At 37.1% G+C, this 17,389-nt stretch overlaps 1 long non-coding RNA gene across 1 annotated transcript in view; it reads right to left on the bottom strand.

Moving 5' to 3' along the window:
• The window catches only part of LOC110257660, an 87,795-nt gene continuing 75,230 nt past the window's right edge, over nt 4,825-17,389 (bottom strand). Inside the window, exon 3 of the long non-coding RNA XR_002340574.1 lies at nt 4,825-4,905. This is a non-coding gene — a long non-coding RNA (uncharacterized LOC110257660). The remainder of the gene's footprint in view (nt 4,906-17,389) is intronic.

The raw sequence follows: 17,389 nt of genomic DNA, 5'->3' as shown, positions 1-17,389 counted from the left end.
CTTGACAGGGTTACCAGGGAGACAAAAATATGATTAGAGGGTGGGAACTTGTTGCCCCACCCCTCAACCTCCTGGGAAGAGAGAAGGGCTGTAGATTGAGTTAATCACCCATGGCCAATAAGTTGATCAATTATGTCCATGTAATAGAACCTCCATAAAAATCCTAAATGACAGGGTTCAATGAATTGCTGGGAGCGTGCTCTGTAATCTTGCCTCCCATCCTTTGCCCTACACATCTCTTCCATTTGACTGTTCCTGAGTTGTATCTTTTATTTAATAGTAAATAAACCGTTTTCCTGGGTTTGGTGGACTCTTGTAGAAAAATCAAACCTGAGGAGGGGGTCATGCTAGTAGATAGTCTGTTGGAAGGATGGGAGGCCTGAGAGACTTGTAAGTGGTGTCTGAAGTGGGGAGCAGTCTCTCGGGACTAAACCCTTTACCTGTGGAGTCTGCTGTGAACTCCAGGTAGTTGTTGTCAGAGAGTTGGATTGAACTGTGGGACACCCATTTGGTATCTGGAAGGCGGAGAACTGGTTGGTGTGTGTGTGTGGGAAACCCTCACACATTTGCTGTCTGAAGTGTCTGCAGGTAGAAAAACAGAGCAGAGTATCTATGTACTAAATGACAGATGAGCTGTAAGAACATTGGCTTCTGAGCTCTGGAAGATCCCAGCAGTGGGGGCCCTTTGAAATTTGTACGTTTAAGGACTCAGTATAAAACCCCTATATTTTTATATAAGGGGGGGCTGACTTAATTTTCTCCCTTTACATTACTATCTTATGCTCTCCCTGATGGCTAAAAATCAAAAATCAGCTAAACGTTACACATGACTCTGCTGAATCAGAGAAGTTATGTTTTTACCGTTATGGTAAATACCCAAAGATACTTTAATATTTAAAATATTACAAACGCAAAGTTCCTGTCGTGGTGCAGTGGAAATGAATTCGACTAGGAACCAGAAGGTTGTGGGTTCGATCCCTGGCCTCACTCAGTTTGTTAAGGATCTTGTGTTGCCATGAGCTGTGGTATAGGTCACAGATGTGACTCAGATCTGATGTTGCTGTGGCTGTGGTGTAGGCTGGCAGCTGTAGGTCTGATTGGACCCCTAGCCTGGGAACCTCCATATGCTGCAGGTGCAGCCCTAAAAAGCAAATAAAATAAAATAAAATAAAATATTACAAAGGGAATTCAGAAAAATGAGTGGCCATAGGGATATTGTATGGGCATGTCTATTTTTCAATTCTATTCTTATGACATGGCTTATTTTACTTAGCAATTAAATCACATATTAAAATATGTTAGACTATCAGTTGTGTTTGCCTTTTCATTTGGAAGTGCAGGCATATCTGCTGAGAAATCTCGGGTGTGACAATGCAATCAGGACTTAAGAAAAGCATAGCCAAATGCAATTTATATCAGTGCTCAGAGAAAATTGATTGCGATATTATTTATATCATTTTCCTCTGCATTCATTTCTCAATCCATGCATATAAAAATGTTACTTTCTAATTCATGGACTACAGACACCATAGATTATATGAAATTGGTCATACATTTAAGATTTTAGAATCTTAGGGGAAAAAACATGATCTACATAGTGATCTATCTTAAATAAAAATATCCATATAAAGAGAATTGATGTCCCTTTGCGCTTCCACTAGGCAGGAATGAGCCTCTATAGTATATTACAATAGAATGAAGTGCTTGCTGCATACCTGTATGGTGGGCGATCAGCATTGATAGCTGTAGCTATTGGAGGGATTAAGCTGCAGGTGAAACTCACATTTGTATTTGTGAACCAGCTCTGCACCTTCCTATCTCCACATTTTTAAAAGTGGCCAGAGAAGGGGATTCTGACCTGTCTGGGAAGCGTCCCCCAAAGCAGAAAATAGTCTTGCAAGAGAACATGTTAATTTCAGTAATTCATATCCTCATAAATGCATTCAGATTTATAACATGATGTTTTTGTGGCAAAAAATAATCTCATTTGTGTATAGAGAAACAGAGCTTAAAAGAACCAGCTGTACTCAGTAAATCCAGAAGGTGCTAGAGATTGAAAAATAAATTGTGATAAAATAGACCTCAAGATATGAAAGAATCTGGTCTGGTCCCTGACCTCAGGATTCCCTGGGATGGAATGCTTTTTTTTCTTTATAACAACTTTATAGAGCTACAATGAACACAACATACAATTCATTCATTTAAAGTGCATGATGCAATGGTTCTTACTATACTCATGGAGTTGTGCAACCATCACCACCACCACCATCTTCATTTCCTTGAAAGAATCCCTGCATTACTCATTTATTACTCCCAAACCTCCCATCACCCTCTCCATCCCTGGGAAATCACTAATCTACTTTCTACCTCTATAGATTTACTGATAATATAAATTTCATATAAATGGAATCATGCAATATGCGTCCTGGAGTTCCCGTGGTGGCGCAGTGGTTAACAAATCCGACTAGGAACCATGAGGTTGCAGGTTCGGTCCCTGCCCTTGCTCAGTGGGTTAACGATCCGGCGTTGCCGTGAGCTGTGGTGTAGGTTGCAGACGCGGCTCGGATCCCACGTTGCTGTGGCTCTGGCGTAGGCCGGTGGCTACAGCTCCGATTCGACCCCTAGCCTGGGAACCTCCATATGCCGCGGGAGCGGCCCAAGAAATAGCAAAAAGACCAAAAAATAAATAAATAAATAAATAAATAAATAAATAAATAAATAAAAAATAAAATAAAACAAAAAAATAATATGCGTCCTTTGTGACTGGCTTCTTTCACTTAGCATCAAGTTTTCAGTGTTCATCTATGTTGTAGCATGTCTCAGTACTTCTTTCATTTTAATAGCCCAATAAAATTCCCTTGTATGGATGCACTGCATTTTGTTTATCTTCTCATCAGCTAATAGATATCTGGGTTGTTTCCACTTTTGGCAGTTATGAATATACTGCTATTAATATTTACGTACAAATTTATGTATGCAAACTTGTTTTTAATTCTTTTGGGGATATGCTTAGGAGTGGAATTGCTGGATCATAAGATACTTTATTTTTTATTTTTTTAAAGATACTTTAATATTTAACATTTTGAGGAACTGCCAAACTGTTTTCCAAAGCAGCTGTACCATTTTACATTTCTACAGCAGTGTATGGGAGTTCCAATTTCTCTACATCCTCACCAACACTTGGCTGTTGTCCGTCTTTTTTATTTGGGCAATCCTAGTGCGTATGAAGTGGTATCTCATTGTGGTTTTGGTTTGCATTTCCCTGATTACTATGGGAATGCTTCTTAATGAGTGATTAGAAAGAAACAAGGAGAAAAGACTACTAGCTAGCTGTATCAAGTGTTCTCATGCAAGGCCCAACACTGGACTTTGCACCACTGCTGCAGAGAAAGACGTTTTGTTTTGTTTTGCTTTGTTTTGTCTCACAGTGATAACAGTAAGGGTAAGAGGTTCTACATGCATTTCCTGAAATATGGTCCACAAATAAGTTGGTAGAGAAGACACTGGTCAAAATGACTGATTATTTGAGAAGATGGATTATTTTAAATTGACTAAAAATGAAAACTTCTGGTCAGTGATATAGCCGTACAGAATAATGGCTCTGCTGCAGGGGTTAGAGAAAACCTAATAGAAAGGAAGAGATAAGCTCAAGGATCAATTTGAGGTCTAACAATCTGTGAATAAATGAGGAACCTCCATACTGTTTTCCATAGTGGTTGTACCAATTTACATTCCCACCAACAGTGTAGGAGGGTTCCCTTTTCTTCACACCCTCTCCAGCATTTGTTATTTGTAGGCTTATTAATGATAGCCATTCTGACCAGTGTGAGGTGGTACCTCATTGTACCATAAAAGACCCAGAATTGTCAAAGCAATCTTGAGGGGGAAAAAAAAAAAGCAGGAGGCATAACTCTCCCAGACTTCAGACAATATTACACAGCTACAGTCATCAAGACAGTGTGGTACTGGTACCAAAACAGACATACAGACCAATGGAATAGAATAGAGAACCCAGAAATAAACCCAGATACCTATGGTCAATTAATCTTTGACAAAGGAGGCAAGAACATCAAATGGGAAAAAGACAGTTTTCTCAGCAAGCATTGCTGGGAAACCTGGACAGCTGCATGTAAATCAATGAAACTAGAACACACCCTCATACCATGTGCAAAAATAAATTCGAAATGGCTTAAAGACTTAAGCAAAAGACAAGACACCATAAAACTACTAGAAGAGAACATAAGCAAAACATTCTCTGACATCAACCGTACAAATGTTTTCTTAGGTCAGCCTCCCAAGGCCACAGAAATAAAAGCAAAAATAAACCAATGGGACCTAATCAAACTGACAAGCTTTTGCACAGCAAAGGAAACCATAAAAAAAGATACCTATGAAATGGGAGAAAATAATTTAAAACAGTGCAACCGACAAGGGCTTAATCTCCAAAATATACAAACAACACATACCACTCGACAGCAAAAAAAGAAACAACCCAATTGAAAAATGAGCAGAAGACCTAAATAGACATTTCTCCAGAGAATGCATATGGTTGGCCAACAGCCATGTGAAAAAATGCTCAACATCACTAATTATTAAAGAAATGCAAATATTATTATTTTTTATTGAAGTGCCATCGATTAACATGTTGCATTAGTTTCAGAAGCATAGCACAATAGTTCATATATATATATATATATAGTATGTGTGTATATATATATATAGAGAGAGAGAGAGTGTGTGATCAAATATACAAAACTTTTGTTTTAAAATATCCTTTTCTGCATTTAAATATTAAGTGATGATTTAAAGACAGATGTTTCCTTACCATTACTCTACTAGTTAGGAGCTCAGTTCCATCAAAATAGTGATGTTTGTTCACTCCTTTCCAATGTGAAGATAATTGACCTAGAAAATGTAAATAGAACCAAAATCAGTGGTTCTGCCTTCTCTGTAACATTTTTAAGCTTCCACTCTGTGCAAACTGGGTTTCCATTACTCTTCTTTCTCTGAATATTGCTTTTAATGTCACCTTTATATTTTTAGAATTATACATAATATAATATTTATTGAAGCATGATTGACATAGTATTATACAAGTTTCTAGTATACAACATAGTGATTTTGGCATTTGTATACATTGTGAAATGGTTACCATCTGTCATATAGAAAGTTATAATAATATAAATATACAAAGTATTATAATATTAATGACAATATTCCTTATGCTGTACATTACACTCACATTATTTATTTACTTTATAACTGGAAGTTTATATCTCTTAATCCCATTGACTCAACACCTCCCCCTCCTCTGGTGACCATCAATTTGTTCTTTGTATCTATGAGTCTGGGTTTTGGTTTACTTGTTTTATTTTTAGATTCCACATTTAAGTAAAATCATATGGTATTTTTGAAGATGAGAAAAGTGAGGCTTACAGGAGTTAAGAAATTTGCCAAATGAAAAAACAGTGCTTGTAAACAGCAGATCTGAGATTTGAATCCAGGTTTTGTCTACATTTGAAATCTGACAGAATTGTTGCATCAATGTAATATTAAATTATTCTGCCATGAAACAAGAACTACATAATACAAGTATGAAGCGGGAGAAACTAACTTTGCTTGGGGCATTGGGGAAGATGAGAGAATGGAGGAGACCTCAGAGCTGGTCTGAAAGGATGAGTATAGGTCACTGGGCAGAAAAGAAAAGCAGGACCTGTGGTTGCCTCAGGCCACTGTGTACAAAAGGATTATGCAGCACTTGAAGTTGCTATTAGAGGCAGCTGGCTACACTCCTACAAGCCCTAGCGTCTGCATGGGTAAATGCCCAGGGGGTCAGAGTGACCATGGCACATCAGAGAGTTGCCAGTGGTCAGTGTGTGTGTGAATTTAGGAAACACAGAGAGAAGAGGCTAGAAAAGTAGGTTAAGTAAGGTCTTGAAGGGCTTTTATTTTAGTGTAGAGATTAGATGAGAGGAGACCAGAGGCTTCTAGAGACTCCTTGGGTAACAATGGCAGGAATCCAGGTAGGCAGGGGTGGTATGGGGAGAGGAGACTGACTAGAGATTTGGTGACTGGTTGAGAGCAGTCAAACTGAGAAGAATTTACAGCTCAGATGACGTGTCTCAGTGAGCATGACTGTTAGATCCTTGCCCTTGACTCCTGTCTGCTGTGTCCTGTGATGGCGCTTTCAGGGCACAGATTCTCCTAGTCTCAGGATGAGTCACCCAATGCGTTAAGGATTTTAATCTTGATTCTGCCACTTATTAATTGTGTAGTCTCATGTACTACATTCATTTTCTAGGGCTGCTGCAATGAAGTACCACACACTGGGTGGCTAAAACATAAAAATTTATTATGCCACATTTCTGGAGGTTGGAATTCCAAAATCAAGGTGTCAGTAGGGTTGGTTCCTTCTGAGGGCTGTAAGGGAAAGTCTGTTCCAGGCCCCTCTCAACAGCCAACTTCTCCCTCTATCTTCACCTTGTCTTCTTTCTGTGCATGTCTATGTCACATTTCTTTTTATAAGGACACTACTCATATTGGATTAGGGCCCACCCGAGTGACTTCATTTTAACTTGTTACCTCTGTAATGACCCTGTCTCCAGATACTGCCACACTTTGAGGTATTGGAGTTAGGACTTCAATATATGAGTTTAAGGAAGAGAGGACAAAATTCATCCCATGAATATTTTCTTGCAAGCTAGCATGCCTATCTTACAGAATAAAGAATGCCAATGAAAATATTAGTATGATATTTTCATTTCCTTCTAGGTAAAACTGGGGAGAAACAAGATAGTTTTTTTGTTCTTTCTTTTTGGCCACACCCATGGCATGCAGGCCAGGGATCAAACCTGAGAGACAAAAGTGACCTGAGCCACAGCAGTGACAAAGCTGGATTCCTAACTGCTAGGCTAGCAGGGAACTCCAGCAAGATAATTTTTTAAGGTAGTGTACTGATTTAAATTTTTTTATACTTATTTCCCCAATACAATTTTTTTTCTACTGTACAGCATGGTGACCCAGTTATACATACATGTACACATTCTATTTTTGCACATTATCATGCTCCATCATAAGTGACTAGACATAGTTCCCAGTGCTACACAACAGGATCTCATTGCTAATCATTCCAAAGGCAATAGTTTGTATCTATTAACCCCAAGTTCCCCAACCACCCCACTCCCTCACCTTCCCAATTGGCAAACACAAGTCTATTCTCCAAGTCCATGATTTTCTTTTCTGTGGAAAGGTTCCTTTGTACCATATATTAGATTCCAGATATAAGTGATATCATACGGTATTTGTCTTTCTCTTTCTGACTTACTTCACTCAGTGTGAGAGTCTCTAGTTCCATCCATGGTGCTGCAAATGGAATTATTTTGTTCTTTTTTATGGCTGAGTAGTATTCTACTGTGTATACATACCACTTCTTCCTAATGCAATCATCTGTTGATGGACATTTGGGTTGTTTCCATGTCCTGGCTATTGTGAATAGGGCTGCAATGAACATGCGGGTGCATGTGTCTTTTTTAAGGAAAGTTTTGTCCAGATATATGCCCAAGAGTGGGCTTTCTGGGTCATATGGTAGTTCTATGCATAGATTTCTAAGGTAGCTCCATACTGTTCTCCATAGTGGTTGTACCAGCTTACATCCCCACCAACAGTGCAGGAGGGTTCCCTTTTCTCCACAGCCCCTCCAGCACTTGTTATTTGTGGACTTATTAATGATGGCCATTCTGACTGGTGTGAGGTGGTACCTTATAGTGGTTTTGATTTGCATTTCTCTAATAATTAGTGATGTTGAGCCTTTTTTCATGTGTTTGTTGGCCATCTGTATATCTTCCTTGGAGAAATGTCTATTCAGGTCTTTGGCCCATTTTTCAATTGGGTTGTTGGCTTTTTAGCAGTTCAGTTGTATAAGTTGCTTGTATATTTGAGAGATTAAGCCCTTGCCAGTTGCATCATTGGAAAGTATTTTCTCCCATTCTGTAAGTTATCTTTTTGTTTTCCTGTGCTGTGCAAAAGCTTGTCAGTTTGATTAGGTCCCATTGGTTTATTTTTGTTTTTATTTCTGTTGGTTTGGGAGACTGAGCTGAGAAAACATTTGTAAGGCTGATGTCAGAGAATGTTTTGCCTATGTTCTCTTCTAGGAGTTTGATGGTGTCTTGTCTTACATTTAAGTCTTTAAGACATAAATTTTTAATTTTTGCACATGGTGTGAGGGTGTGTTCTAGTTTCATTGATTTACATGCAGCTGTCCAGGTTTCCCAGCAATGCTTGCTGAAAAGACTATCTTTTTCCCATTTGATGCTCTTGCCTCCTTTGTCAAAGATTAATTGACTATAGGTGTCCGGTTTATTTCGGGATTCTCTATTCTGTTCCATTGGTCTGTCTGTTTTGGTACCAGTAGCACACTGTTTTGATGACTGTGGCTTTGTAATATTTTTTGAATTCTGGGAGAGTTATGCCTCCTGCTTGGTTTTTGTTTCTCAGGATTGCTTTGACAATTCTGGGTCTTTTGTGGTTCCATATAACGTTTTGGATAGTTTGTTCTAGTTCTGTGAAACATGTCATGGGTAATTTGATAGGGGTTGCATTGAATCTGTAGATTGCTTTGGGTAGTATGGCCATTTTTACAATATTAATTTTTCCAACCCAGAAGCATGGAATATCTTTCCATTTCTTTTTATCTTCTTTAATTTCCTTGATGAATATTTTATAGTTCTTAGCATATAAGTCCTTTACCTCCTTGGTCAGGTGTATTCCCAGGTGTTTGACTTTTTGGGTGCAATTTTAAAAGGTATTGTATTTTTGTATTCCTTTTCTAATATTGCGTTGTTAGTATACAGAAACGCGACTGATTTCTGAATGTGAATCTGTAATCCTGATTTAAATTTTGAAGTTAGGTATGATGGCAGTAACATAAGACCTAACATTATTAGTTCCAATAAGAAAGAGCATGCCATTAACCTAACAAATGTATGAAGTCATTTTATAGTATTCAACACCCACTCCATATCTATTAGAATGCTTGGCACATAGTACAGACTCTGTAAATATTTTTTTGAATTAACGCTGAATTGTCTCATAAGGAAAAAAAACTTTTAGATGAAAATTAATTATGTAAGGCTATTTCCACATGTCTGAAGCCAACAGCCAACATTATATTACTTTTCAAAATATTCCAGCTCACATGGTTGAGAAGCCCAGTAAATAATAACTCTTCTCCCTTCCCCTTATTTCTTGAGAGAGAGAGAGAGAGAGAGAGAGAGAGAGAGAGAGAGAGAGAGAGAGAGAGAGAAAAGGAGAAAAGGGAGGGAGAGCAGAAACAAAAGTTGAACTCTTAGCTTGATTACTGACTCAAGCTCCATTAGGGGATGTGAATTAGGTGTGCAGCTAATTGGGCTTACTGTCATTTTCAAAAGTGGACACACTCCTCTCAAATTCAAAGGATTTCTGTAAAAGCTAATGGATATGCAGTAGAGCCTTACCACAATGGCCAAGAGTGGAGACCAGAATTCATCCTCTCTGTAGACAGGTACATCCCAAGAAAGAGACCAGAAGAGTATAGGAATGAACCTTGTATGCTCAGTATGTTCTCTTAAACTAATTAGATAAGTCTATTTTCCTTACCTGAGGACCAGCAAGTGAAAGAAAAGAAAGGGTGAGTGAGTGGAAAGAGGCTAAGAGTGTCACTCTAATGGAAGGATTGGGAATGGAAAATCAGTGACCCCTCTAACACTTGCCATCATCATTATCCATCCATCAGCAAGTGTAGTTGGCTATAACTCAAGTATATATATTGGATCTGATGTCTTATTTCCATCTCCACAATTATCACTCTAATATAAGCCACTAATCTTCTACCTGGAATAATAAAATTGTTTCCAAACTGGCAGAGCTTCCGTAAAATTCCGTAGTTTTTTGTGCAACAAATTACTCCATGGGTTCCATGGTAGCCCTCGGTGTTGCACAGTGCATTTATATGCAGTAACTTCATCATAAGTAGTGCCTAATATGTGCAAATTTAGGCTCATATTTGGTCTTGGGGATACAGTTGTGAGCAAAACAATACCTGTTATCATGGGATTCCAGTGGAGAAAGACACACACGTGTATATAAATCAACACATCGCTTTCAGATAGTGATAGTTACTGTGTTAATTTTAAACAGTGGTAAGAACTATGAAAATGCTAAACATTGTGCATTGGAATAATGCTTAGTCCCCTATGGAATGAATGGTTGAAGACTCCTGTAAGCTGTCCTTGAGAATGGGACTGAATCTTGGTGTTAATTCATGTTGGCCAATAAGCTAAAAATACTCAGCGAAAACAAACTGGAAGGACAAGGAGACTGATTTCCCAGAGGCCACTGGTCTATTGAGAGAGCCACTCCTCCCTTAAGTGATAGAGGTAGATTTTTATAGGCTGCAATGTGAGAGTTAATAAGTGGATTTTAATTATTTTATTTCTAGGAAGTGCTAAAATACATATGCTTTTATATGAACCTGTAGAATATTTAGACAAGGGTCTCTCAAACTTAAATGTTTACAGGGGCCAGGCAGATCATTTAAATGCATGGAGCAGGCAAGTGGGGGAACAAAAAAAGACATACGTTTGCCCCTATTTAAAGGGTAGTTAGCAGTAGTTCAGCTTCCGCAAATAAATGCCACATGGGAATATTATTCCAGCATTGTCAAATATTCTTATTTTTCAGGAAATTCTAGAAATCTGGATTTTTTGGTGACATTTCAGGGTTTTTAGATGTTATTCCTCTTTTTTCTTTTCCTTCTTTCTTTCTTTCTTTCTTTCTTTTTTTTTTTTTTTTTTTTTTTTTTTTTTTTTTTTTTTTGCTTTTTAGGGCCACACCTACAGCATATGGAGGTTCCCAGGCTAGGGGTTGAATTGGAGCTGCAGTGGCCAGCCTAAACCACAGCCACAGCAATGTGGGATCCAAGCAGAGTCTGTGACCTACACCACAGTTCACAGCAACGCTGGATCCTCCACCCTCTGAGCAAGGCCAGGGATCGAACCCACTGCCTCATGGGATACTAGTCGGATTCATTTCCACTGCACCACAGTGGGAATTCCTAGATGTTATTTCTTAAAAAGATAAACTATGTAGGTCAAACAACACACTTGCAAGTTGAGGGTAAACCATTTTGACCTCTAAATCACACTAAAAATACAAAATAACCCTTTTATTTGGAAAACTAAACATTATTTGTTTCCCCAAGATATAAACAGATACAATCTCATGTATCTATTCAGACGCAAGTTTTTAAGAAGGTTCTTTATTTTATGTGTTTTGTTCTCAAAAGCATTCCATGTCCTAAGTCTAAAAACCTCTGTGAGATAAAGCTCCATCATGCAGATTTCTATTTAATCTCTTAGGCCCTTAAAAAAAACAAAACAAAACAAAACAAAAAAAACCCAGCAGATCATTTTCAGAATCTGATTCCGAGAGAAAGAAAAAATAAAGATGAATTTGAATACTTCCCTGCCTTCATACTAAGTCTACTAGATCTACCAGAGTTAGCTCTTTTGCCCTTCAAAATGACTAATTTAGATGCCTTGAGCTGTTGGCTACACAGTAAACAATTCAGATTCCACTATTGAGTTCTTACAATACATTTGATGTTAAGGGGCCTCCAAAATTGGAATCATATGGAAAACATATGACGTAGGTATTATATTTTCATACTGAAAATTTAATACAATTTAGTATTGCTACAAAAACTCTTTCCACATATATACACACATGCACATATATGTTAAGTTGATAGGCTAAATTTAAAAACAAACATGCAGAGCATCCCTGATAAATATTGACTGTGAGTTACAGTTTTTTCCTGAGCATCGAATATATGGTTTTTAAATATTGTTATCTATCTGAATTATTATTACAACATGGTTTGATAGATTGAGAACGGAAAAATACAAGATATTATTCTAACTAGGACTTTAAAATCCCCGAAAATTCAAAGTCAAAATCTATCATTAATATATTCTGTTTGCCTCAGTATTAAAGGACATATGTTCCATCTGATTCATGTAGTTTCATGATGTTCCTAGGACTTGAAAAAATATTAATTCTGTCTATATCTTTCCTTTACAGAGAAACACACAGAAATTCTTCACTGATTACTGTAATATTTATTGGTGGATCTATGTTACCTTATTTAGATAATGTGATAACTTTTTTTGATTCTTGTAGTAGAGGAAAAAAAAACAATGTTTCTGTTAGCAGGTCAGGTCCATATTGAATTGTTTCATCCAATGGAAGTTGCTAAGCTTACAAAGCAGAGTCTATACAATGTGATGGAAAAACATATTAATAACTATCAAAAGAGAACGAAGAATGAGTTTCCATGAGTGAATACAAGAGATCTTTCAAGATTATTTTCCAAACTAAAAGAAATCATCATGTATCAATCACCATGTCACTTTGCCAGCAACATCTAAAGGAACTTGGGGTTCATTCTGAGAAGTTAGTACAAAAAAGAAATGTTCTAAGTAGTTAAAATTATGCTTATATCTCATGAAATGTGCACAATACATAAGTATAGAAATCCTTTGCTTAGGATTAACAACATCCAAAGGTGCAATGCTATTGATGGAACCACAAAGGTTGGAAGGATATGAGGTTTGTAAAATGTCATAACAATAACAGTAGAAGTTCTTTACACACATTATCTTAAATTATCATAATTACCTTACAAAGTGGGCCATATTATGTTATTTTAAAGATGAGAAAAATGAAACTTACAGAGCTATTCTGGGTAGAATGTAGAATTACTTAACTTCCCTTCACTAAAGATGAATCATCCAGACATATGGACTCACAAAAAGTCATAGACATCAGGGTTCTCACAATCTCCCCTAATTTATGTGTAAATTTTCTCTGTCTATAGTTATTTAAAAGAAAATAAGCCATAATTTTTATGACATTCTCTAAGAGGTTGGTAGCCTAATAAAGGTTCCCATGCAAACTTAAATTTCAGATATAAATTTCTTAAGGGGGTGCCATGACATGTTTTTTACATTTTCTACATTTGATGACATATTCATAACTTAACAATTATGAAGATATTTGAAATGAGATTGTCAAAACTAGGAAGAAATTTTTATGATCAAAAATAAGTGAAAAAAATCATAAGCCAACTATTGAAGATAAAGTTCCATTTTGTGGATGCAATGTTCATCCCATTAATAAGATGGCTGAAATATCCAGCCTAAAGAGAATGTGGCTCAAGCAGAAATTGAGCTAATTAGTGGTAACAGGACATCACCTCTTTGGATGTTTCAATCAAATGTGAAATTCAACACAATCCAAATGGATAGTATCATCTAAATTCACTTCTAAACCAATACCTTTTAAGTCTTCCATATTTATGAGAATAGAATAAAAATTCTCACAGTTTTCCTTCACCCTAAAGGATACTTTGGATATAAAATAAAGCATAAACAAAGGCATTAAGGGATGAAATATCACATCTTTATCAATTTATCCATCGACAGACACTAGATTATTTCCATATCTTGGCTATTGTGACTTACGCTGCAGTGAACACGGAGGTACAGATGTCTCTTTGAGATCTTGATTCCATTTCTTTTAGATATATACTCAGAAGCTGGACTGCTATATTATATGGCACTCATATTTTAATTTTTTGAGGAACCTCCATACACTGTTCCATAGTAGCTGAACTTAATACCCACCAACATGGAATAAGAGTTCTTTTTTCTCCACACCCTTGCCAACACTTGTTTTTTGTCTTTGTCATAACTGCCAATCTAACAGGTGTAAAATGACTTTTCATTGTAGTTTTGACTTGCATTTCCCTGATGATTAGTGATATTGAGTAGCTTCTCATGTTCTTGTTGGCCATTTGTATGTCTCTTTGGAAAAATATCTCTTTGTGTCCTCTTTTCATCTTAAAATTTGGATTATTTCAGAGTTCCCGTCATAGCTCAGTGGAAATGAATCTGACTAGCATCTATGAGGACACAGGTTCAATCCCTGGCCTTGCCCAGTGGATTAAGGATCCAGTGTTACCCTATTACACTGTTGGTGGGATTATAAATTGGTGCAACCACTGTGGAAAACAGTATGGAGATGCCTCAGAAAACTAAAAATAGAACTACCATTTGATCCAGCAATCCCACTCCTGGGCATCTATCCACAGAAAACCATGACTCTCAAAGACACAAGTACTCCAATGTTCATTGCAGCACTATTTGCAATAGCCAAGACATGGAAACAACCTAAATGTCCATCGACAGAGGAGTGGATCCAGAAGAGGTGGTACATATACACAATGGAATATTACTCAGCCATTAAAAGGAACGAAATACTGGCATTTTTAGCAACATGGATGGACCTAGAAATTATCATGCTAAGTGAAGTCAGCCATACAATGAGACACCAACATCAAATGCTTTCACTGACATGTGGAATCTGAAAAAGGACAGACTGAACTTCTTTGCAGAACAGATACTGACTCACAGACTTTGAAAACCTTATGGTTTCCAAAGGAGACAGTTCAGGGGTTGGGGGGATGCACTGGGGTTGTGGGATGGAAATCCTATAAAATTGGATTGTGATGATCATTGTACAACTATAAATGCAATAAATTCATTGAGTAATAAAAAAATTGCATGGTCACTTAAAAAAAAAAAAAAAGGATCCAGCATTGCTGTGAGCTGTGGTGTAGGTCGCAGATGTGGCTGGGACCCCACACTGCTGTGGCTCTGGCGTAGGCTGGCAGCTGCAGCTCCAATTCAACCCTTAGCCTGGGAACCTCCATATGTCATGGGTACAGCCCTAAAAAGCCAAAAAAAAAAAAATGGATTACTTGGATATTTTGCTATTGAATTTTATGAGTTCTCTACATATTTGAGATACCAAGCTCTTACCAGATACATGATTTGCAAATTTCCTTTCTCATTCCGTAGGTTGCCTTTTCATTTTGTTAACCATTTCTTCGGCTATGTAAGAAGTTTTTAGTTTGATACACTCCCACTTATTTATTTTTGCTTCTGTTGCTTGTGCTTTTGGTATCATATTCAAAAAAATTTCATGAGCTTTTATCATGAAAGTATTATTAAAGAGACTACCCTTTACCTCATTGAGTATCCTTGTCTCCCTTGACAAATATTAGTTGACTATATATGTGGCAGTTTGCTTCTGTGCTCATGATTATATTCCATTGGTCTATGTATGTTTTTAAGCCACTCCGGTGATTGTTAATAAGGCCAAAGCAAAAATGATTTTCTTTCTAATTTTGTCTTGTACAATCATGAGTTTTTGTAATACCATTTTCTTGGTTTCAAGTGAAGCTTCAGGTAGCAGTGTCTGGAAGAAGCATGCAAGTTCCCTCTAGATAGCCTTCAACCTGTGTGTTTGGGCCCTGCAGATGCATACCTGCCAACTTTTTGGTTTGGCCCATCTTGAGAACATAATCAGCAGGTAGAAAAATTTGTTCACCTATATCGACTTCTAAATCTACTTTCATAAAAGGATGTCGGAAATGCAGCTTGGGGGCCGGACACCTGCTTTAGGGGTGTAGGATGATATGCAAGCATTCAATGTTATGAAAACATGATTTTTAAGGGAGAAATTCACAAGATACTTTCATATATATGTTTTATTCAAATTTTTAAAATTCCCTAATACATGTTTTACCCTTTTCTTTTGGCAGTCTCACCCCAAAACCCAAGCTTTTCCAAGATTTTATTTACTTTGAAAAGTCACATTGTTTCTCAATAGGGAAAATGCCATGCTGCCTTTTGATGCTTACACTGTGTGCTTACCATATTTGAAACTATTACAGATTTCACCTTCTTTGGACTGTTTCTTCACATAGTTTTATGTTACTTACTTTTCTTCATCCATCATTTATATCCTGCCCATTATCAGAAAAGGTTTGTGTCAACTTGAAATATAAAGCTTCAGGTAAAAGAGAAAGGAATAAAATAAAGCCAAACAAAATCTGAAATTACTAGGAATGAGAGGAATGTATCAGCTATTTGGGATAAGGCAAATATTCTACTTTGGCACCAAATTGATTTTGGATTTCCTAGTAATCAAGCATAAAAGATAAACTGGCTGAGACTATCCCTAACCTACAGTACCTGACAATGGCTTTCTTCTCTGACAGTTCCTCTGAATTGTGGATACTGTCCAAAGTTTGGTCTGCATCCATAGACTCTTCTCTTCCTATACTTGATTCCATCACTCTCATACTTCCAAATGCCACCGCTGAGGGTAACTTTCCAAACTCCAAATCCTACTATCTCATGAGTTAAATCTACTTTCAATTATTGCACAATACTAATAGGACTACGACTCAAATTTTGATCTTCTAAAACAGACAAACTCAAACTTTCTAACTCCCCCAGTTAGTTGAAATATCTCAACATTTGTCTCAGCTCCCCAAATCAGGAATTTCATCTCATTCTTTTTCTTTGCCACCCTGGTCCAAGTCAGCAAATATTATTGATTCTTCCATTGCAACCTTCCTTTTCTTCTTTTCCAGTGGCCTCATATTCCTTTGATAACCTCCATACTAGTTAACCTTGCCTTTCCTTCTTTCAGTCAGTCCTACAAATTGGGCTCAAATCATTTTTTTCCCTAAATTTTCATTTTATTCCTACCCCTCTTTGCTATACAGCACTCAGTGACACACAATAATAGGAACAAAGCTCACACTCTTTATCCTGAAATGGAATTGCACCCTTAGTCCCAATATATCTCCTAAAACAAACCAGATCTAGTGAAACTCTTATACTTTCCATTTTCTGGTATATTTATTTGCATATATTCCCATGCTGAAAGATTCGTTCTCCTCCTCTCCTCTAGCCACATAGTTATTTTAAGAGACAATACACTTTTCCTTTTGTGCTGGAAATATGTATCTTGCTGCCGACTGACACTGTAACTTCAATATTTGTTACTTAACTTCTATAAATCCTCATATCTCTTACCTTTCCAACCAGATCATTAGCTCTCTAAGGGATGTCTTATACATTGATGCATTCTCAACAGTACTTAGTATAGTAGATGTTTTGTAAATATTCGTTGATTTGATTTAGAGCTATTTATACAATTACTTTCCTACTCCATGATATCTATATGGACCTGTTCACATGTTAAAGAACAAAAGAAACAACAAAAAAAGTTATATTGCCAACTGAAAAGTTGTTCTTCTTCCTAACCTTTGTATCAAAATAGATCTTACTGGTTTGCGGTTTTAATATCCACAGCAACATATGCTCGAACCAGCAGTTGGAATCTATCAAGAGGACAGGAACTGCCACAAATTGCTATTCCATAAGTATAAAATGCCATTACTGCCACTGTGCCAACACCAGAAAAGGTCGAATTG

The sequence above is a fragment of the Sus scrofa genome, chromosome X, assembly GCF_000003025.6.
Source record: "Sus scrofa isolate TJ Tabasco breed Duroc chromosome X, Sscrofa11.1, whole genome shotgun sequence".
NCBI classification, from domain to species: domain Eukaryota; kingdom Metazoa; phylum Chordata; class Mammalia; order Artiodactyla; family Suidae; genus Sus; species Sus scrofa.
The sequence above is the reverse complement of the archived record's forward strand: the minus strand, read 5'-3'. Positions and strand labels throughout refer to the sequence as shown.